Source organism: Lipotes vexillifer, unplaced genomic scaffold (assembly GCF_000442215.2).
Source record: "Lipotes vexillifer unplaced genomic scaffold, Lipotes_vexillifer_v1.1 scaffold741, whole genome shotgun sequence".
NCBI classification, from domain to species: Eukaryota; Metazoa; Chordata; class Mammalia; order Artiodactyla; family Lipotidae; genus Lipotes; species Lipotes vexillifer.
This window is the reverse complement of record NW_006796565.1, coordinates 2,152,354-2,175,553: the sequence shown is the minus strand read 5'-3', so window position 1 is coordinate 2,175,553 and position 23,200 is coordinate 2,152,354.

Sequence of the window (23,200 nt, the reverse complement as noted above, 5' to 3'; positions counted from 1 at the left end):
GCTGCTAAATACCAATTCAGCCCACAAGGGACAGGGACTAACTCTGCTTGGGGATGTCAAATAGAGGTGACCCTGGAGGAGCCCCATAATGAATGAGGAGGAATTCCAGGGAGCCAGGCAGCAGGTACGGGCTGCAAGATCCAGACCAAAAAAATGTATCATTCGCTTAGTACTTGGGCTCCAGAGCTGCACCCTTAGGAGCGGCTGGGGACAGCAGTTGGATGATGGGCCCTGGGCCCCCCACTTCCTCTTGAACCAAAACAGCTCTGCTCCCTCCTGTTTCACAGGTGGGACTTGTAGGCAAGACTTTGGTCAAACAAAGAATTCTGTGATGCAAAACTCCTGACTTGAGTGAACAATCCTCAGCATTGTTAATTGAACCGTTTTAGAATATTAGTGAGTCTGCATCTAATAATGAAGATGATGACATTGGCAATGACCATCCCCCACAATTAAGCCGCCACTCACGGGACACTAAATATACGTCAGACCCCATTTCAGGCACATGGTATTCGTCACCTCTTTTACTTTTCACAAGACCCTAATGGGGAGGGTGGTCTATCCTCATTTTACAGATGAGGGGACTGAGGCTCTCAGTGTCAAATGTCTTGATCAAGTTCACACAATTAGGGCTGATGATCTGGAAAATGAGCTCAGATCTTTTTAGTTCAGAAGCCGGCACCGCGTTATCTTCCTCCCTTGCAGGCGAACAGTGCTTTACAGTTTGCAAAGCCCTTCATAAGCCATTTCTTTGTGGAGAGCTGTAGCAGCCCTGGGAAGGAGAACTGTGCCATTGTCCCCATTCTGCAGTTGAAGAGAATGAGGCTCTAAGTCTTGGTCTGGGCTGCAGAATGGTGAGATGGGATGGGTGCCCTGGGCTACAGCGAATCTACCCTGTTCCCTGTGCCAACTGCAGAGGAGCCCACCAGAGCACAGAGAGTTGGCCGGTGCTCAGTGTGGCCGCCCCTCCCTGGCCATCCTTCTCAGTATACATGAGATGCTCAAATGATGATGTTTTATTCTAATGACAAAGAGTATAACAAGCACAGGAAATGGCCTGGCATTAATCTCCACTCCATCTTGTAGCAGTGACTGCAATGAAAATGAGAAATAGTTTAAGCTTAACCCATTCTCATTACAATCATAATTACATTTTGTGGTCATTCTTAGTTTCTAGCAGAACCCAACTGCTCTTCATGTCAATTTGAAAGATACAGACAGCCCTTAATTTTTCTCCAGCATTCATCTGCCCAGCCAGCTGCCAAGGACTGATCCTTGGGAAACTGAAAATAAGGCTTAAGGAAATTCTCTGTTTTACGTTTTAAATGGTTTGGCACGGATCTGCTAAACATCTGGATAAATGTAATTTACCTGCATGTGCCTCAAAAAACATTGGATCGGGCAAACGATTTATCTTTCTAATAATATGTTTAACAGAGAATACTAAAACTTGGGCCCTGATTATACAGCTAATGGCACTGAGAGCTAACCAAGAAGCATGCTGGGTGGCACAAGAGGAAGGGCTGGGGACCAAACTTGCCAAGGACAACCCTCCAATTCTCAAGCCATCAGTGGGGTACTGAGTGGCTATGTCCCCACGGCATTCTCCAGAATAACTACACAGCACACAGCTCCGTAGTATTCTTCTGTGGCTGTTATATAACAAATCCATTTACCAATAAGTATCTCTCCCAATGGTTCATCCATTTTTTTTTTTTTGGTACATGTTAACTGAGCACCTGCGGTGTGCTAGGCGTTGGTCAGGAGCTGGGGACACAAAGACAAATGCTTTCAGGGGGACTGCTTTCTGGGGGTCAATCGGAGAGTACAACACCACACAGAAGGCTATGGGGGTACAGAGGAGCACCCCAATCTCTATCTCCTGGGGTGGAAGGTGGATAAGGAAGGCCCTGCAGCATCTCAGCATCCCAGCCTGGCCTTGACTGTGCTACAGTGGATAAATCACCTACCATCTCTGGGCCTCAGTTTTTCTACCTTTAAAACATCTACCTGGGGCCGTGGAGAGCAAAAGTAGGTAATGTCATTGAAGTGCTTAGTAGAGGGCTTGCGGTCTAATCGTCTACTAAGGGCTCACTAGGTAGTTGGCAGGGCTTTGTTAGGGGTGGGGACAGGAAGTGTGTTCCAGGGTGAGGGCTCAGCCTGTGCTAAGATCCAGTGCTGCGAGAGAACATTGAGCGTGGCTGGACCACAGAAGAGGGGGGAGCGGCAGTACAGGCCGGCCCCTGCAGCCACGTGTGATCCAGGCTAGGGGTGGTGGGCTTTGCCCCAATGCCATGGGGAACCTCATGGCAGGGGAGGCAGGGGAGAGGGTGATGATCAGACAGGTGTTTTAGAAACGTCATCTGGCTACACAGTGGAGAATGAACCCCTCAACCTCAGGGCAAGACTAGAGGCAGGGAGGTTTGGCAACAATTCCAAAGAGGACCTTGGTGGTGGTACATTTCAATGGATTTCGTTTTACACAGTTTTCTTTAAGGGAGCTTTTGGAGAATTTAGTTTCTTGGACTGAACTATTTCAAAATGTCTCCTATTAGAGCCTCCTACCCAGCCCAGTGGACAGAGAGCCAGGCTGCACTTTCAGTGCAAATGCCCACTTTGGGCAAGACATGGATCATGGTACCGCAGAGTTGGAGCCCTGGGGGACTGTGGCCCGGCTTGCATTCAGAGTCCTGGGGTGTGAGGGTCCCTCCCACTTCCTCTGCAAATCCCTCACCTGGCCCAGTGACCAGGGGCTCTAGGTAAACGCAATGAGGTGTCGGGAGAGGGGTGAGGATATGGGTCTGTGCCAACTAGCCATGTGATCCGGGCACAGAACCGGAAGAGCCGCGGAAAGATCTCCTGGAGCGGTGGGTTTCATAGCTGAGTCTCCTGGTATCTCTTTCTGACTCGCGGACTGACTTTCCCCAATGGCTCAGTGGCCAGCAAGTCAACATGTGTGCACCCGCTATCCTGCCTCGCTGGAGTCTCCTGGTATCTCTTTCTGACTCGCGGACTGACTTTCCCCAGCAAGTCAACATGTGTGCACCCACTATCCTGCCTCGCTGCTCCAGACAGTATCCTGTTATATTTTGGATTGGTTTTGAAATGTAACATAAGGCCTCTTAACACTGTTTAAAAATAAATTCACAGACATAGGCAGGGCAGTTGGCAAAGGAAATCAGGACAGTAGATGAACACTGAAAGGGAAAATACCGTGATAAAATTGGAAAAGTAAGTTAGACATTTGCCATTAGACCTGCCAGGAAACGAGACCGGCCCTAATTGATGCAGCAGATCTTTGCATGAACCCGCAGTCGCACGCGGAGGCCTGTCCCTTCCTCGTCCAGCTGTCTCATCCCCCAGTCCTGAGTCATCTTCTGGCTCCGAGCTGCAGGCTCGGGTTTGGCTGCTCATAATAGGCAGTGGAATTAGATCTGACCTTTACAATCATGGCTTTAAAAAAAATTATTAAATTTAAAAATGGTTAAATCTCAAATGAGCTGAAATCTTTTGTGCGAAGAACCCGTCTATCATTGCTTTTGTCCATAAAATATATTTAACCTCAACCACGTAATTAACGCCAGTGACTCCACCAGGCCGGTTGGGTTTATTATGGGCATAGAGAGCTCAGCTGTTCTCATCTGAAAAGGACAGTGCAGGGCATTTTCTTGAGTTTCTCAGCAAAAGCTGTAGGTGGAAGGTTGAATCTCTTCTGGAATAGCTTCCACTTTGCTTCCTCCTATCCCTTCCACAATCCAGGGTGAGCAGAGAATGCTTCACGATTAAGCAGAAATGCTCCACAAAGGACAATTCTCCAGGCTGACAGCACGTTCTGGGGAGGACCTGTGTCAGAGGCAGGAATTCGGAGTAGCCAGGTCAGCTTCACGAAGCCCTCAGGTGAAGGCCCAGCCTCAGACACCCAGCCACAGTTTCCAAGCAGGGCAGAGAAAAGGTGCAAGTCTGGTGGCATCTAAAGCAGAGATTCTTACCACGATTCTGGGAATCTAAGCTTCCCCAGTGGAACTGAAAGAGCAGTGGCTTGAGAGTCCAGTAGACTGACTTAGGATTTGCATCTTTGCTGCTTATTTGGCGTTTAAATTTGGCAAGTCATTAAACCATTCTGAACCTCATTTTTCTTTTTTTAAAAAAAAATAAATTTATTTATTTATTTTTGGCTAAGTTGGGTCTTTGTTGCTGCGCGCAGGCTCTCTCTAGTTGTGGCGAGCGGGGGCTACTCTTCGTTGCGGTGCGCAGGCTTCTTGTTGCGGTTGGTTTCTCTTGCTGCAGAGCACGGGCTCTAGGCACGTGGGCTCAGTAGTTGTGGCTCACGGGCTCGAGAGCGCAGGCTCAGTAGTTGTGGTGCATGGGTTTAGTTGCTCCACGGCACGTGGGATCTTCCCGGACCAGGGCTCGAACCCGGGTCCCCTGCATTGGCAGGCGGACTCCCAAATGCTGCGCCACCAGGGAAGCCCTCATTTTTCTTATTTATGAAATAAAGGTAAAATAATAAGTATTTTTTCAGGGCTTCCCTGGTGGCGCAGCGGTTGAGGGTCCGCCTGCCGATGCAGGGGACACGGGTTCGTGCCCCGGTCCGGGAAGATCCCACGTGCCACGGAGCGGCTGGGCCCGTGAGCCATGGCCGCTGAGCCTGTGCGTCCGGAGCCTGTGCTCCGCAACGGGAGAGGCCACAACAGCGAGAGGCCCGCATGCCGCAAAAAAAAAAAAAAAAGTATTTTTCAGAGTTATTGGGTTTAAATGGGATAATATATGTCAGATTCTTAGCACAGAGGTTGGCACATAGAAGTCAGCTACCATATTCTTCTTTTCCTTTTATTCCTCCTCCTTCTTCTTTTTGCTCCTGGAAAGTGGGTCGACCAAACTGAAAATAGCCAAATAAAAGTTGTGTACGCATGAAGGGGGTGGGGAGTGACTGCCCTATCAAACATCAGGATATATTATACAGCTACAGTCATTGTGATTGTGTGGTACTGGCCCAACAATAGACAGATGTCTAATGGAACTGAATAGAAAGCCTAGATGCAGACCATGCACAAGTGACACTGTATACCATTGAGGGGGAAGCATAGACAACTCAGTAAAAAGGCTGGGAGCGCTGGTTAACCACGTGGGGTAAGTGAAATGGGGTCCTTACCTCACACCATACACAAAATCGATCCCAGATAGATTAAATGTGATAGATTAAATTAAAAGGCAACACGTGAACATTTTAAGAAGAAAATAGAGGAGGTCCTTTTATGACCGCAAGGTAGGACAGGGTTACTTAAGCAAAATGCAAAAAGGTTGATAAGTTAGACTACATTAGAATTCAGAACTTCTTTCAAGAACAAGTTGGGTAAGGGCTTCCCTGGTGGTGCAGTGGTTGAGGGTCCGCCTGCCGATGCAGGGGACACGGGTTCGTGCCCCGGTCCGGGAAGATCCCACGTGCCGCGGAGTGGCTGGGCCAGTGAGCCATGGCCGCTGCGCCTGCGCGTCCGGAGCCTGTGCTCCGCAATGGGAGAGGCCACAACAGTGAGAGGCCTGCGTATCGCAAAAAGACAAAAACAAAAACCAAAAAATACACCCTCTTTAACATAAAAAATAAAGCTGCTGCGACGGGGGAACATCTGTGAGCTTCAGCCTTAAGGCAGTTAATCTGTCTGTAAGGACATGGTGCTGTCAGGACAACTGGGATGTTCTATTTTCTACAGGTTTGGGGACACAGTGGCTTTGAGTGGGAAGGAGCTAGTCCATCAAAATGGCCATAGTTCTAGAGAGTTTTCAAGGAAGTAAAATTAAAAAATGAAAACGTGAGTATTCTTTCAGTTTTACGACGTGATGGCCCTTTGCCCGGCGGTTTAGTACCAGGTCCTAGTGGGGGAAGATGAGATGCCCGTTTCTTCCGCTCCCAGCCCTCGGTGTTAAAAAATGCCCTGCTCCTCACTATAGTGGACCTGAAGGAATGTGGATGGTCCTTTGTTTCAAGAGAATATGGATTAACACTCCTAAAAGATGCATTGGCCGGCCAACAGTAATGCCTTTTATGGACCCAGTATGACATTGCAATGACCTGGAAATCATGGGTCAGTGAAAACATCTGGAGTTTGGTGTGTTGTTTCCTTATTTGCTTTTTCAGAAAAATCTCACTTTGGGTTCTGTTCCTGATCATTTAGCAAAGGTCCCCAGTTTGATCCATTGTCTTTTATGACAAAAGGCACAGAGGGGCTACATGCCCAGCAGAAGGCTAGTCCACCAGGAATCTTGCTTTTCTGTTTATACCAACACTGTTGAAACCCTGTCCCTTTGAAATGCCGTTCTGTAGGCCTCACCAGCAGAGATTAGCGCGAGGGGCTTGCTGCTGGCCATCCTAATTTTTTTTTTTTTTTTTTGCGGTACGCGGGCCTCTCACCGTTGTGGCCTCTCCCATTGCGGAGCACAGGCTCCGGACGCGCAGGCTCAGCGGCCACGGCTCACAGGCCCAGCCGCTCCGTGGCACGTGCGATCTTCTCGGACCGGGGCACGAACCCGTGTCCCCTGCATTGGCAGGCGGACCCTCAACCACTGCGCCACCCGGGAAGCCCTGGCCATCCTAATTTGATCAATATCAGGGATTTTGCTTCTTACTGTGAAGTTAAAACAGGATTCTGCTCTCTTCTCAAGGGGTCATTTTCCTGTCATCTTCCGTATTTAAGATTGGTTAAAAATCTCTGCCCAAAACTGACTGAGCAGGGCTCAAGGTTTAAACTGCAAATCCTAATGTGATAATGCATGGCTTCCCTGTGCATCACCAAGGGAGGTTTTTAAAATGCATATAACATCAGAATATGGAAAGCCTTGGCCGTCTCCCACCCGCAACCCCAGCCATGAAAGCTGATATTTACCCAATGCTTAAAATATGGAAAAGGTAATAATTAACATTGTACTTCCAGTGCATGTGGTGGCTCTAAATAGCTTATGGGCTTTGTGTACGTCTAGAAGCAATAAAGTCGTGTTTGTTATTGTTGGATGGGATGAAAGAAGCGCCTCGGATCATTACATATGAAGATGTCTTTCACAGTGGCCAGCAGAACCGTGGGGAAGAGCTACCTTTCTTTCCCTTCACAGTTGGCCTGAGAGCCAAGAGGATGGGCAGAGAATCCTGGAAAACCGGCCAGCTTCTAACTGTGTCTTTACAGCCAACTAGGCTACCAAAATGATTATCCTTTTCTCTCTGAGCCTTACTGACCTGTGGCTAATGAGATTTGTGCTTCGATTAGTTGTAGAACATAAATTAGCTAATCAATGGCAATGGATTCACATTTCTCATACATGAGTTCTGCTGCAGTGATCTGTATTGAATATTCAAATCAATTTTGAATACCCTGCATGAGTCCGCTAATGTGGCCTGCTGGAATCTGGCCGCAGCTGTAGCGTCCTCGTGAGCAGATGAGGGCTAGGCTGAGCCCAGCTTGTGCACTCGCCTCTCGTGGCTGCTGGAGCTCTGCAAACTACCTTGCTTTCCCTTACACATGGTGAGGGCCAAATATGGTTTGGGACAAAGTTGTGTGGGAAAAGCAAGAGAAGCTCCAGGGGAACTCATGGTCCGAGGTGGCCTCTTTCCTGAAAAGGAACAGAGCTAAATGGACATCAAAAAGCAGACAGCTGGTTTCAGGTTTCTGAGGTGCAAACTTTGCAGAGTGAGATCCCGGTTCGGTGTCTTCACTTCTCAGCACGGGGAAGCGTATCTTCACTCTTTGATGTAGTTGTCTCGTCTGTACAATTAACCGGCATCTTGGCATAAAATGTGGAAATTTGTACAGTCTTCAAGGCATCTGTGGGCTTTATGGTACAAGTTCTGTTAGTACTGAAGCCACAGAAAATTAAATGTTCCCCAAAGAACTTCCAGATGTGCTTTATTCTAATGGGGTCATTATGCAGTAAATTAAAAAGCAGGGTAAATGGAACTGTAAAATTTAAATTACTCTAAAACCACATCTCTTTGCTTTGAGCATTCATTTGTGGGGTTGCATTTGCAATAAATGTGAATTAGGCAGCTGCAATAACTGTTAATCATATATTTATAAAATAGTAATGAGGAAATGAATAGCAGAGTAAGACAGCTGCACATTTCTCTGATAGTGTGTCAACTGTGAACATAATAAGATGTGGAACATTGTTTGGAGCTGGGCTGTTAATACAGCTGAGTGTAAGAGATCGCTTCAGCCTCTTAACTTTACATGAAATTATACATAAAATCCATAAAAGCCCATAATAATGCATTATGCATCTGAATTGTATTCAATATTTTTCTTTGCTTTGATTTTCTGAAATAAGCTCTACTTTCACCAAAGCCATCTTCCAGGCATCAGTGAGGCTTTTGTTTCAGGCGATGTCGGGCTTCTAAGATTGCAACAGGATTTAAAGAAAGCAGGGCCGGTGCAGGCAAGGAGTTAAAGGTGGTGCTTTGTTTTGTTTTCTCGGAGTTGCTGTACGTGGCTGGAGACATGCCCTATCCTGGGCGGAGGACAGAGTGTGTCCAGGCCTCCGAAGCTGCCACCTGAGATCAGGATCGGGGAGAGAGGCCACTCCCAGTTCACCAGAGCCCCTGGACTGCTGGTTTGACCTGGTGAGAACAGGGGCATGGCCTTCAGCCACTGTCTAGACAACATCTACTCTGGGGCCAAGGCTGGGCACTCCAGACAGGTCTAGAGAAGGGGGTGAGGGTCCTATGGGCCTGCGTTTGGGAAGGATTGCTATCCTGGTGGCCGAAGTGATGACCGTTACTCAGAAACTTCCTTGTCCTGGTGTTTGAACAAACCCTCTGCTGTGAACATCTGAAAACTGGGGCTTTGAAGCCGACTTCTCCCTGAGCACAGAGAGGCAGGGGAGGGGACACGCGATCGAGTGTCCACGCGGAGCTGATCCTGGCCAATCTTTGCCTGTCCATCCATTATATAGCATGACCGGGATGAAGCAGGTGCCCCTTACTGAGCATTCAGGGCTCTGCTCGGCCTGGTCCAACCACCTCTACCCAACCCCACATTGAACACCCATAGGGTCCGTGATCTGCCATGGTCTCGAGTTTGGTGGCTTGGGGTACGCGCTTCTCTTGGTCTGGAATATTCTTCCCTGCTTCAAAGATTCCAGTGGCTCCCGCACTTTCCGCCTGTGAAGCCATCCCAGACTCCCAAACCCCTATTCTTATTCCCCTGGTGTTCATTGTTCTATGTCTGCGTCACCATTACAGCAGCAGTCTTATTGCATCTCGGGGTACTGTAACTTAGGGTCAGTGTCCGCCTCAGACTGAGGGCTCCCTGAGTGGACCCGAAGGTTTGGTGCTTGTTACATTCTTGTTTTGGAGAATGAATGCAGAATGCAGTCACTGGATGTTGGTGTAGGATTAGAGAAAATGGCCTGGGAGGGTCCAGCGTGAACCCTCTTGGTGTGTCTACAGTTAGACCAGGTCCTCTGTTTCTCGGGGCAGCCCCCAGCTCTTGGGATGAATGGTGGTTGTCTGCAAGGGGCTGGACGAAGAGTAGTTCTGATGGGAAGAGTGGCCCCAAGATGTTCACTGTGGGACGCTTCAAAATAGAATGTCAAGAGTCCATAATTGTACTCCGCGTCAGTCAGCACTTTTGTAGGACGCTCACTGAATGCAGTGCATTGTAGGAAACTGGGGGTCACTGCTCTTCCTGGGAAGGAGGGAGGGAGGGAGAGAGAGAGAGACAGAGACAGGGAGACACAGAGACAGAAGAGAAAGAACAGGGGGGAGGGGGGAGGAAAAAGATGGTTATACACACATACAATGAGCATCCTGTAATCTCTTCCTAACCCACACTCACTTCCCAGTATTTCAGTATCAATTTTCTCTAACGGATAATTTTTTTCTTGTCACAAAAATACTATATGGTCATTATTATAATGTACAGCATAAAGAATTTCATAATTTGTTGAACCATTCCCTTATTTGTTTAAAAATTTCATGGTTTATTTAATCATTCTCTATATGTTTATTCTCTTACTATTCATTTAATCATTCTTCGTTTGTTGAATATTTATGAACATTTTTTTCTCCTTTAAATAATGTTATTAAAATCCTTAAAATCTTTGCCAATTTCATAAGTACAGTATGATACCTCATTGTTATTTTAATTTCAATTTACTTTATTTCTAGTAAAGTAGAATTTTTCTCTTTGTGTTTTTGCTTATTTATATGTATTTTTTCTCTTGAGATGATTAAGTACAGCTTTCATTAACTGAGGGAACAGCGCCAGCACCGAATGTTTTATGGGATGTATTATTTCATTTAATCTTTATGTAACCCCGTTCATAGACCCTGTGGTCTGTATGAGGCTTGGTGAGGTTGAGGACCCTTCCTGAGATGCATGGTTAGTAGGCCATGCTGGAGCCTGCTGCATTGCAGGGCATGTCCCATCATTTTTCTACTGGGGGCTGTTAGCTTTCTCTTTAACTTACTGGAGCTGTTTGCATATTGAGTGTTTAATTCATTGTCTGTGTACCTATGGCATAGTCTTTTTTTTTTTTAATTGGAGTATAGTTGATTTACAATGTTGCATTTGTTTCAGGTGTACAGCAGTGATTCAGTGACACATATCTATACATATCTATCTAAATCTCTATATATCTATTCTTTTTCCAATTCTTTTCCCTTATAGGTTATTACAAAATATCGAGTATAGTTCTCTGTGCTATGCAGTAGGTCCTTGTTGTTTATCTATTTTATACATAGTAGTGTGTATATGTTACTCCCACACTCCTAATTTATCCCTCTCTCCACCCCCCGCTTTGGTAACCATAAAAAAACGGGAACCCTTCGTGAATATGTGTGTTCTCTTTGTGCAGGGGCCGTGCTAATCTTCTCTGTATCGTTCCAAGTTTAGTATATGCGCTGCCGAAGCGAGCACCGGCATAGTCTTTTAAACAGAGGGGTAATGTCCTAGTGTTCCCATCAAGGAAGGGGAAAGGCCACCCCCAAGAAACCCACCGCTCTCCCCGTTTTGCCTTTGTTCAGAGGGTCACCTCTTGGTGGCTCCGCTTTCGGCATTCTTCCTCTTGTCATCCTCTTATGTCTTCGCCCTTTGCAAGGTGGGTAGAATGATGGCTGTTACTTGTCTCATTCATGTCAGAAAACTGAGGACTGCCCAGGGTAAGAGATTTGGCAGGGAAGCCAATGAAAAACAAACAAAACCTAAACTAGCATTAACAAAACCCAACCAAACTGAACAGAAAATACCTCAATGTAGTGAATCAGTTGGTTTGGATATGGGGTAGAGATGCCAGGTAAAATATAGAATGGCCCGATAAATGTGAATTTCAGATAAACAACCAATACTAAAATTACTAAAAATGGTAAAAAAAAAATACTAAAAAAATTCTATGCACTGTTTGGGACATACTTATCCCCCAACATTATTGTTGTTAGAGATTTGTTAGGAGACTTTCAGTCTTTTTTCAAATATAATTTTATTGGGAAAGCTAACATATGTAACAGATTAAAAGGACTGTTTAAATTTATTTTAGACGTTTAAATGAACAATATTTAAAAATTAGTCAATAAGGGGCTTCCCTGGCGGCGCAGTGGTTGAGGGTCCGCCTGCCGATGCAGGGGACGCGGGTTCGTGCCCCGGTCCGGGAGGATCCCACATGCCGTGGAGCGGCTGGGCCCGTGGGCCGTGGCTGCTGGGCCTGCGCATCCGGAGCCTGTGCTCCGCAATGGGAGAGGCTGCAGCGGTGAGAGGCCCGCGTAACGCAAAAAAAAAAAAAAAATTAGTCAATAAGAACCATAAAACTGTTGTGAATCTGAGTTTATGAGTTATCTTTGCAACCTATAGCAGCCTCAGCTCCAATTCATGTTAGATTATTTTTTTAATACAGTGAATAAATTTTGCTTGCAAATGATAAAACATGGCTTACCTTGAGATTTAAGGATACCCATCAATTAAACAGCAATAAAGGAGAAAATTTATTCTGAGATGTGCTCAAAAACAAGCTGCAACCCTGGTTAATGCATTGGAGTGTCTCCACTGTGTTCTGTTTTGGAAGGCACATGGTTATGATAAAAGAAAACAATGTACGGTAAAAGATTAGTTTGAGTTAAATATTGGAAGACCCTCTGAGCACCCAGAAGAACCCCAGGCTAGCGCAAAGCTTGGGGTATCCTGCCCCTGTCCATGGCTCTCTGGACAACAGAGTGTGTTGTGAGGTTGGGCTGACCAATGCCCAGTCCAAAATTGTTGGTCATCTTGGCACCAAGAGGCTCTTGTTGGAGCCTGAGCCCAAGGCTTGGTGTGAAAGCATTAGCACTGGCCCCACACGTGGACCCGCATCCTTCCCCGGAGCCTGTACGTGCTCCATCATTGTTTGTTTTTCCCTTCAGAACAGTAATGGCTACCATTTATCGAGCAACTACTAATGCCAGGCCCTGTGTGGTAGCTTCACATCAATGGAAGCTTACTGTGATGGAGAAATTAAGTGTCCCTACACTGCTCCTAGGCAGAGGAGTGAATGTGGCTGGAAGAAACACTCCGGATAGCCTGTTGGGGTGAGGTGAGGGGCAAGCCTGAGTGACCAGAGCTAATGGACTTTCTGGGAGGGTAGGTCTGGCTAAGCCCAAGGCCTTGGTTTTGACGAGTGGGCTAGTCCAGTGCGTGGCGGGACGCTGTCCCATGGCCTCCCTTCTTTGCCTAGCTGGGACGGCACTCAGGGCATAGTTGTTGAGGAATGAATGAATGGTGTAAAACATTAGCCTGCCAGAGTGCCTGTGCACGCAGCCCAGCCCTGATGGGGCATAAGCAGAGCAGTAGTTTGAAGACTGATGTCAGAGGCCACCCCTTATGATTGTGAGCCTGGCATGCAAACTTTCTGAAGTTCAGTTTCCTCATGTAAAGAAATGGGGCAAACAAAGGTAACAGTGATAATAGTCAACAGTTATAAAGGATACGGCCCCTATACTATTTGCCAGGCGTGGTTCAAAAAGTGTCCTATTAACTCATTTAATCCCCACATTAACCCTCCCTAGGAGACAGGTGACTTTACCACCCCAGTTTACTGGTGAGGAAACAGAGGTGCACAGGGGTTAGGACCCTTGCTCAGGCTCACACAGCTGGGTACTCTGGTATCCGAGTTCATGCTCTTAATTTTTACGTTCCCCTGCTCTGGGCAAAAGGTACCTTTGAGATGTCTTCCAGGCTCTTCTTCCCTTGTGTGAGGGTTGCCCCCAACGCGCCCCTGCCATGTCCTTGCAGCCACATTTATGTGATGTGATCTGTTCCCTGACTATACATTGGACCAAAGTGGACATTAGACACAAGCTGGGCCTTCAGGTTCTAAGAATATGGAGCTGGGATGCCGAGAGATGGGTTGCTGTCCACTGTTTGCTTAAGTGTGTGGAGTCTGGCGGTGGGGATGTCCCTGTTTGCCCACGTGGTACCCAAAGCAGAGAAAGGAGAGAGTGGGTATCTGTTTCTTACAAGAAAAGGGGCTCCAGTGTGAAGATCACATTAAAAAATGTCTGAGGAAAATGTTTTATATACTCTGCTCTTGGGACAAAGTGTCATTTATAATATGCTTTAAAAGTTAATAGGTATTAAGCCTTGGCATCCTTCATAATTTAAGGTTGCCCAAGATTAATCCTCTGCACTGTGTTAACTTGCTAAAAGTTTCTTTATTTTAAGGAGAAGATATATGCCCCCGAGGCCATTTTGCCACATGGGTGGTGGATGTGGACACCAGTGAGACTCCCCAATATAGCCCATCTCCCCAGCAGACTCTTAGTCACATGGTCTGAGTTCCATTAGTAATGTCCTGGCTGCAACAAAGAAGGAAGGGTAAATAGATTGGTGTGGGCCCTTTGTGGAGGACTGTTAATCTCCCCAGATTACTGCCCTTTGAGCTTGGACTGCTTCCAGCGTTTTTTTTGTATATTTGGCTCCATTTAAAGTGATTAAAGGGGAGATCTGATTGGATAAGGTCATCCAAATTCTGTAAATGCCACTTCCTCACGAATGAACGCTTGCAATCAATGTTTCAAATAAAATGATTAAATTGCTATTATTGTTGGATCATTTTTTATTAAGAAAACCTTTTAAAATGTTAATTATTGGGCCCTCTGAAACACTTTCATCTTTCCCGACTTTGCTCTTGAGAAGAAAGTGTCTGCTTGTTTCCAACGCCAGCCAAAGGGAAATGCAGGTTTCCCTTTTTACACCTGCAACCATTCTCCTTACCTCTAATATTTATGTGAATTTAACTTTAATTTTTCTTCCTTTCATCTTCTGAATTAGTTGTATAATGCACAGATCACTCCTTCACCGCTTCTTTCCTGTTTATTTGCCTTAAAAATAGATTCATTAACTAGATTTGGGTGCTCAAGCCATGCGACAACATCCATTTCAAAGGAAGATTTAATGGCATTTCATATTTTTCTACATTAAGGAAGATTAAAGTATATTACAATACCCTTTACTGTCCTATTTTCTTCATTTTAGAAGTGGTCAGTTTAAAATTTTTTTCTCTCCCTTTCTTTCATCTGCAGTGTTCGAGAAATTGTCCAGGCCTTTCAGATGACAGACCCAGCAAATTGAGTTCTATATTACAACTCAGACACATTGTTTAGCCCATCAGCAGTCAGATAAAGCACCCTTATTCACACAGGACATCAAAAGAACAAATATATGTGCGAAGTGCCTAAAAGAGCACTGAGACTCAGACACTTCATTTTCTTAATTGTCAGTGATTATTTGGCTAGTTTCAGGGCGGTCACTCTGCTGACTCTGAACCTATACTTACTTGCCTGGTGTAATAGTGGTGTGAAATCTACATCCTTATCTGCATAGATCTAGATCTGGATTCATGACCACAAATTACACCATTTGCGGACAGGACACGTGCATCACCTTTTAATAGCCCAAGGGGCAGTCATACTAACATTTTAACAGTGGGCAGTAATATGAAATGCAAGATCCAGACTTATGCCTTGTTATTTCAGCCACCTCGTGATGGAGCCTTTAAGGCATTCGCAGGCATGAACAAGAGAGATATTAAGATTTAAGCTTTTTTATTTTTATTTTTTGTAAGGTAGAGGAGGTCAAAGCTGTCAGGTACCCCTTGGGCTGAAGTTTTATACAGGTATGCCACCCATCAGCTTAAATCATCGCAGGGAGCCTTCCCACATCTCAGTAAATGCAGCATAACCTTGTAGGACACTAAGTCTAAACAAGGTTTGGGGATGTTGGTAAGATGTGGGAGGAAAGAGCAAAAGACAGATTTTACGACACTACGATCATGAGGTGTAGGTTTTAGGCAATAAGCGGGTAGCCTAGTTTTCTCAGAAGAAAAAAGAAAATAATGGAAAAGTGTAGCATTCATTTGGGGGCCTCACAGGCATAAAAAACCCAATTCCAACTGTTACAGGTCCCTGCAGGAGTCTACAAAAGAGCTAAGCTTTTTAAGTAAGAAAACTAGATTCTGGCCCACAGGGCCCTGTCACGGCTGCTTAATGGATGAAACTCTTTGGATATAAATATGCTGTTTACTCCTCAGCTTCAGCCTTCATAAAATATAACCTTTCTATGATTTACGACCCACAGAAAAACTGGAGGATGGATTTTTAGCTCTGAATTGGTTGGACGTCAACAAGAAAAATAGAGATAACATATCGAGGTAGCGGGGTGTTAATGCCACACAAAATGATGAAATTATTTTTGTTTAGAAAAGTTAAGTTTGTTCTTAAAGTTGTTGGTGGATGGCAGCTGTGAAAGGTGGGGCTGAGGAAAACCTATGAAATATCTCTCGTTTTTAAGTCCTTGTCCAGTGGCTTATAAGTTTGGGTATAATGACTTCAGTTCACAATCAGTAATGTCTTGTTGAAAAGTTTGGGCTAACCACAGATTTTTCACAAATGGGAATGGCCGTTCTTTGCCTAAATCACTCAGATTTTTCAAGTGCTAGATTTCCGTTATGTCTTCCAACTTCAAATATAGAGGCTGTGCCTGATCTTGCAGACAGGAGATGACAGAACAGCCTTTTTTCACAAAGGTGATTGGAAAAAACGAAAAGTGAAAAACAATAAGCGAGCAGACTAAGCCCCCAAATAAGCAAGCAAGCAAGCAAACAAACAAACAAAAGCAAAACCCTCAAATTAATAGCAACCACAAACTCTCCCTGCTACGCACTCACAAAAGCCAACCCTGTCCTTGGATGTTGGGTTGGAAAAAGACTGCATGCCAATTTGTCATTCAGAGATCTGTATTCATTTTATAGCTTTCTGGTCTGGTTTGATGCTTGAAAGAGCCTGGTTCCAGATGAACTGGCAAAGAAGTTTGCATATACTATCACCAGCCAAAGGGATGAAGCTGTCAAAATTGAAAACGTTTTCTCTCTTGATTCTCTGAGCACTGAAGGAAGGGAATTCACGCTGTTTTTCAAACCTGCCCCCAGCAAATTAAAATCTCATGCACTAGAGGCTGGAAGAGCAGACCTTTAGTCTTCCTACAACCTAGAAGGACCAAATGTGTGAGGCCGAGCTAGGGGACTGTCCCACAGTGACCAGAATGGGAGGGGTCCTTCTTACCCACTGGTCTCTTGGTTTTCGATGGAAGCGTCCATTGAGAGGAACCCCGAACATATCCACTTCCTTGAGTGGCCAGCCATGCACAACCTCTGTCTCTGGGAGAGATGTGTGGTCTCAGAAGGTAGAGCCATGATCTGTATTGGGTGTTGGGGGGTTACTAAGACAAATTTCCTCATATACTCAGTCTGTAGAGATTGCTACTATAAGCCAGATGCAATGCCAGGTGTTTGGACCTACAGGGGTGCTTTCACTCCTCATGGAGCTCACTTTCTGGAAGCGGTGACCTACAAGCCAACAGGCAATTACAGTCTAAGGTGATCAGTCCTTAGATCCTTAGGGGAGCACCTGGGAAGGGCCCTAAATGCACTTTGATAGGGATGGGGGTGGGTGTCAAGGAAGGCTTCCTGGTCAGAGAAGCAATGGATGTTTTGGGTAGCAGGGGAACCATTATGTGGAAACACTGGAGGTCAGAGACATTATGGAATAATAAAGGAGCAGAAGAAATTTAGGATGGCCACAGGACAGAGCACACTTAGATTAGGTGGCAGGTCGTAGTTCAGAATGGTGTTTCCCGATATTTCATGGGTGTGTGTTTGGGAGAGCTCTTGAAAATTACGGATTGCTGGGTTCCACCCACAGCATGAGCTGCCCCCCACACCCCCTCACAGCCCAGCAGACATGGCCCCAAGCCTCAGGCCAGAGAACATTCAGAAGGCTCATCAGAGCACATGCCCCAAAGGCAGAAACTGGCAAGAATCCCCTCTCAGTAGGTGAGGCAGGCCTGAGACTGGCCCCGATGACATCCAGGGAGCGTGGCAAACCTTGAGGGGCAGGGTTCCTGGTAGCCCTGAAACACCTCATGAGGTTCTCCCTCAACCCTAGGGGCCAGACTGAGCCCACAAGCAGCTTCCAGAGCAAACTAAGAGGTTCACTCTGCCCCCAGTATAAACAACTTCCATTTATTCAGCACACATTGGGCCCTTCCCCAACCCTATGGTGTGGGAAGGCCTTGCTTCACCAGCTGGGGGTCCAAAACAAGGTCTCATTACTGTTCGTATTTTCCCCACGGTTTCTATACCAAGAATGCCCTTTCTGGCTTTCCAAGGACCTTCATCCCAGAAGCACAGGGTCCATTGTTGAGCCAAGGAACCAGTCCTGTGACTGCCCCCTTCTTAGGTCTTATATCAATTGTATGGACATGCCCGTAGCTGCACGTGGTATCAAAAACACTGTCATCATCATTGTCATCACCATCACCATCCTTACATGCACCGCTGCATGTGATCTCCCGAGCAGTCCCGGGGAGTATGTGGTGTGGGATTATTGTCTCCGTTTTACAGATGCACAAACTGAACTTCAGAGGTTATGGCTTGTCCAAGATCACACAAAAAGGGTGATCCCTTGCTCACGATGAAGCATAGAGATGTCAGGAACAAGAGCTGGAAGGACTGTTTTGGGGACGGGGGCAGTGAGCTGGGGCTGGCACTCGGGTGTGGCTGGCTTTATCTGCTGTGCAGATCTGCCTTGTGGAGCAGAATGTGTTAACTGTCAGAGCTGCTCCCGACGAGCTGTGGCTGCCTTTGGTTTGTCTGGTTTATCTGGGTCAAGGCCCCATCAGAGGGGGTGGACACAGGCAGCCAAGTTGGGGGGAGAGAGGTCTCTTTGTCACCTCCAGGGCCCAGTCTAGGAATTCTGGAAGGTCAAGCAAGACTGAGGCTGGGGAGGTGGCTGAGGCTGGGCTGAGGGCTCCTCAAGAGGGACCTCTTCCCTAGCATCCCAGAAACAATGCCCTTGAATTATCTCTGCCCAAGTCCTGGGGCAAAAAGCCTTCCAGACATTCTCAGAGCAGGGAGAGCCCAGTGTGGTCCTCCAGGGAAGTTCACAGGCCTGTCCTGGGGGTGCCTGTGAATGGGTGGAGGATGAATCTGCTTCACTGCCGGGGTCTTGGGACCTTGGGGTGCTGGGAGCCAAGAATGGCATTCCTTGTGCATGGCAAGGGAATGAGAACCCCTTCCTGCCCTTGGGGGGAGGGTGGGAGGAGGGAGGGGTGCTGGGCATTTCACTCCCAGGTGAGAGGTCACGTAATGCAAACATCAGAGGAGTGTGTGAGGCACCAGCCCCCAAAACACTGTGCGCAGGGGCTGGAAGACCAAATAGGGACAGAGGGACAGGTGCCCTGAGTCAGAGGAGCAGGAGGCCCCTTTCAACTGGGGTGGGCAGGGGACAGCTCAGCCGGAAGTCGTGGTGGAGGAAGATGGGGGGCTGGGGTAATGGAAGAGACAGCGATGCAAATAACCAATGATAGCCAACATCCAGCGACAGGGCAGTAGAGTCAGCGGGAGATCTGGTGTCTCTAAATCTCACTCTCTTCCTCTAAAAATGGGGCTCATAATGTGTCCCGTCACACATAGAGGCCACCGTCGGCATGGGGGCTGTTTTCTTCCTTGGCTGAACTAGTCTGGTGGTGTTTTACCCTTTTGCCAGCATACGTTTCTGAATGAGGGCCCAAGGGTGCTCGATAAATATTTGTTAAACTCCCGAATAAGGGAGCAGGGGCTCGGGCAGCCTGTAGGACAGATGTGGTTATAAGGGATCCGGAGGCCCTGCAGGCCTGTCTAGACTTGAAGTGACAACTGGACTCAGTGAGCATCAGTCAAAGGGGAAGGAGGTGAGAGGGGCAGGAAGGATCGGCAGCTGGGAGTCCGGCGCCTGAGTTCTGTTCCCATCCCACCAGGGGTGACGTCGGTTCCCAAGCCAGTTTCCTTAAATAGAAAAAGAGGGGTTTGGCCAGATAGCCTTCAAAAGGCTCTTCCAATTCTGATGCTCTGAGAGTGTGTTTTGTATTGAACTACTATTGACTGACAGCCTGCTCTCTGCCAGCCCCTCTCACCCAGGCCACCATGCTGTGAGACAGATGTGCCCATTCGACAGATGTGGGAACTGAGACCAGGGTGCAGATCTGGTTGTCTTCAAATCCAGTGCTGGGTCTTGCTCTGTCATGGCAGGTGGTCAAATTACAGATGGGAGCCTCAGGACGGACCATAGGGCATGGTCCCACTGCTAATGGGGTACCAGTTTCCTGTTACCCATTTGCCTTGTGCCGAGAAATCCATGCCATCATCCATCTGAGATGCAGAGTGGAGAGCAACGCGCTGGAGCCCTGTGAAGTGTTGGTCTTCTTGGGTCAGAGGAACATTGGACCAGGCTATCATTTCTTTCTCCTGATCACTCCGGGGTGTGGTTGGAGGAATAAGACGAAGCTGGAAGTCAGATAACTTGTCTCAACATAAAAGTCTTCTTTCTCTTTTCCTCCTGGAGTTCTTTCATCTTGGAACACAGGGAGTTTTTTGAAGGTGGGAGCTCAGACTCCCATCTCATATGACTCCTTTGGTTGAACTTTGGGAAAATCCATCCTCATTGCTTTCCGACCTTCAGCTGTCCTCAGAATCCCAGGCCCAATTTCCAGGCTAGCCCTGACATATCTAGCAATACCCAAAAGGAACAATTGGTAGGAAAAACAAAATCTTGGTGCTTTAATTAAAAATCCATGTTTGGCTTGTGTTCAGAGGCATATTTTTGCATCTGAAAATGTTTCTTTTCTCTTTGTAGTTGAGCTTTGCTTATAAATAGAGAGCTGGCTTGGAGTCACATTAATTTAATTTTATCTGTGATCCAGATCAGCCTAGAATGCTCTTAATTTGGATTTGACTGCCAGCCGAAAACAACATTCACTAACATCCACTTTTTAGCTAGGTAATCGTGTAATAATTAGGATGCATGTTGTACATAATCTTGATTTAAATAATCCTCACTTACTTTTTTGTCTACATAGATAAAAAAGCTATTTTGTCAGTATTTTGGAAGTAGGAAATTATCTTGATTATTTTAATCAAAATCAGCATTTGTGAATTGTGGCATTCTTTTAGGAACAATTAATGTACAAGGCAGAGATTGGTCTCTCCACCCTGCGTTGTAGATCTTTCACGAATGCATGAAGATAAAGCAGAGTGAAAGTCTCAGGGCCCCAAACACGCAGGCCTTGGCCTCATCTCTAGATCTTGGTGGCCTGAGGGTTAGCTTTGGAGGAAGTTCGACGTGATCTCAAATCCCAGTCCTGTCACACTCAGGAGTTGGAACCTCGGACAATACTTGAATGACTGCATCTCAGCTTGCTCGTTTGTAAACGGGGAGACTGATACGTACGTGGGGATTAGTTACAGCCTATTGAACTCACCCACAGCGTCATTTCTTTATGCTTTTCTCACCAAGAGGCAGCATCTCAGAGTGATCTAGAGCAGAGATCAGCAAGCTTTTCCTTGTGAAGAGGTGGACAGTAAATATTTAGGCTCTGCAGGCCATGAGTTCTCTGTTGTAGCCACTCATCTCTGCCCTTGTAGCTCAAAAGCAGCGTAGATGATACATAGATGAATGGGCAAGGGTTTGGTCCACAGGCTGTAGTTTGCTAAGCTCTGATCTGGAGCAAGGCTTTGGAATCAGAAAAACATAATTTGGAATCTGTCTGATACTCAACTATCGATGGTGACCTTGGACAAAGTATGTAACTTCTCACTTTTCTGTATCTACCACGAGGCTGGACTGAGGATTAGGTGAAGGGATGGAGGGAAGCCCTTAGCACAGAGCTGGGCACAGCTCAGTAGCGGTCGCTCATTTTCTCACCTGTGATTGCCTGTGTCCCTTTTCTTGAGCTTATCCATTTCTTTCGTTTGCTCCGGTTAATAGAATGTGAAGTGGTGGAAGTCGCAGGGCCAGTGGCCTGGGCTCCAGGAACTTCTGGGGTGGACCGGGAGCTCTGGAACTGGAGAAGCTGGAGCTGGACATGTGGGATTCTGGGGCTGCTCCCAGGACCGACGCCCAGCTTGGCGGAGTCTGTGGTCACTTGTAACAAGTGTCATTTTCAATCTATTGAGTGCCATGATTTTCACATTTTTTTGTGCTTTTAGTTGGTGATTTTAAAACAGCCCCAAGTCTAGTGCTGAACTACTGTGTAGTACTCCTTAAGTGCAGGAAGCCTGTGATGTGCCTTACAGTGAAAATATGTGTGTAGATGTTTCATTCAGGCACGAGTTATAATGCTGGTGGCCATAAGTTCAGTGTTAATGAATAAACCATATATAGTAAATAATATGCCTTTAAACAGAAACACACATAAAAGAAGGTTGTGTATTTACTGATGTTTGAAAACGTGCCCAGAGGCTTGCAGAAACCTAACTCTGTATTCCCCATTGGGGCAGTGATTCAGTATATGCTAATTCAGAATTCACGGTGACCTCACGGAACATAAGTACCACAAATAATGAGTATCTAGTGTATTTAGTCATCATATACCTTAGCAAGAATGGTCCTGGTTGCATATTAAAAGTATGATGGTGTTTTGAGCATTGAATGAGAGGTGCAGAGGGTAGAGGGCAAGTGGCTGTAAAGACATGGCCTCCAAGAAGCGGGAGTGAGACGGGGAGACTAGAGGGGCTGCTCTATACGTGAGAGGTGCTCTTTGATTGAACTGAGAGACAAACCTGAAATTTAAGTTTCTTAATGGATTCTTATGTCACTTTGGAAACTCTTTCACCTTGAGTATGTAATTAAATTCCTGTCAAGAATCACCCTGAAGCCTGTTACATAGAGTTGCCCATGTGAGAAGCAGATTGGTTTCAAAACAACAGCTTGGAGCATCTACCTTTGTGGCTTTCAATTTGGGACTTACATTTGAATGTTGTATTTTTAAAACCTGTCTGGTTAGGGTTGCCAGGTAAAATATAGAATGCCCGGTTACATTTGAATATCTGCTCAACAACAAATCCTGTTTTTTAGTATAAGGATGTTCCATGTACTGCCTGCTGCATCTGGAAACTTGCTGCATATGGTGACTTAATATGTTTGACCTCTCTGCTTGGGTTGGTGTCCCTCTGGCATCTCATGGAACTGGCTTCAGTGGACAGAGGGATTTGGGGTTTCCCCAGCACTTCCCCCTGAGTACATTTCAATGTTACACATATGACACCTATTAAGTCAGACCATTGCAAACATACTAAAAGTCCAGCCTGCCAATTGTGGGGGATGTACGAACATTCAGAAAGAGACCTTATTTCATTCTCATTCCCAAGGTGTTTTTTTTTTTTTTTCTGGCAGCACAGTGGGGAATGAGGCGCAGTTGACTGGATCTGGAAGCCTGTGGTCCATCTCAGCCGTGTCCCTGACATGCTGTGTGACCTTAGATAGGTCACTTCATCCTTCTGGACCCTGGTTCTTTGGATCTGAAAGCCAAGGCATTGAATGAGGTGGTCCCCAAGGCCCCTTCCAGCTCTAAAACTGAATCAAACATTGAAAAGTAGGCAGATATCATGGTCTTAATTTAAAAACCTAGAGTTTTTCCATCTGGAGGGGGAACTTACTTGGGTGTGATTAAGGAAAAAATAGATGCATTATATTTGTTTCCTAAATGCTTCAAAACATGATTAACTATAAGGAAGAAAATCTGCAAAGCCTTCAGGAAACATTATATTTTATAGTGTATTCTCTTTTCCATTGAGGAAAAATTTACAATCTGTTTAGGGTAGACGAGTGTCTGAATCATTACCGTGACTCTACACCGAAGGCAAGAACACTCTCCTGCTG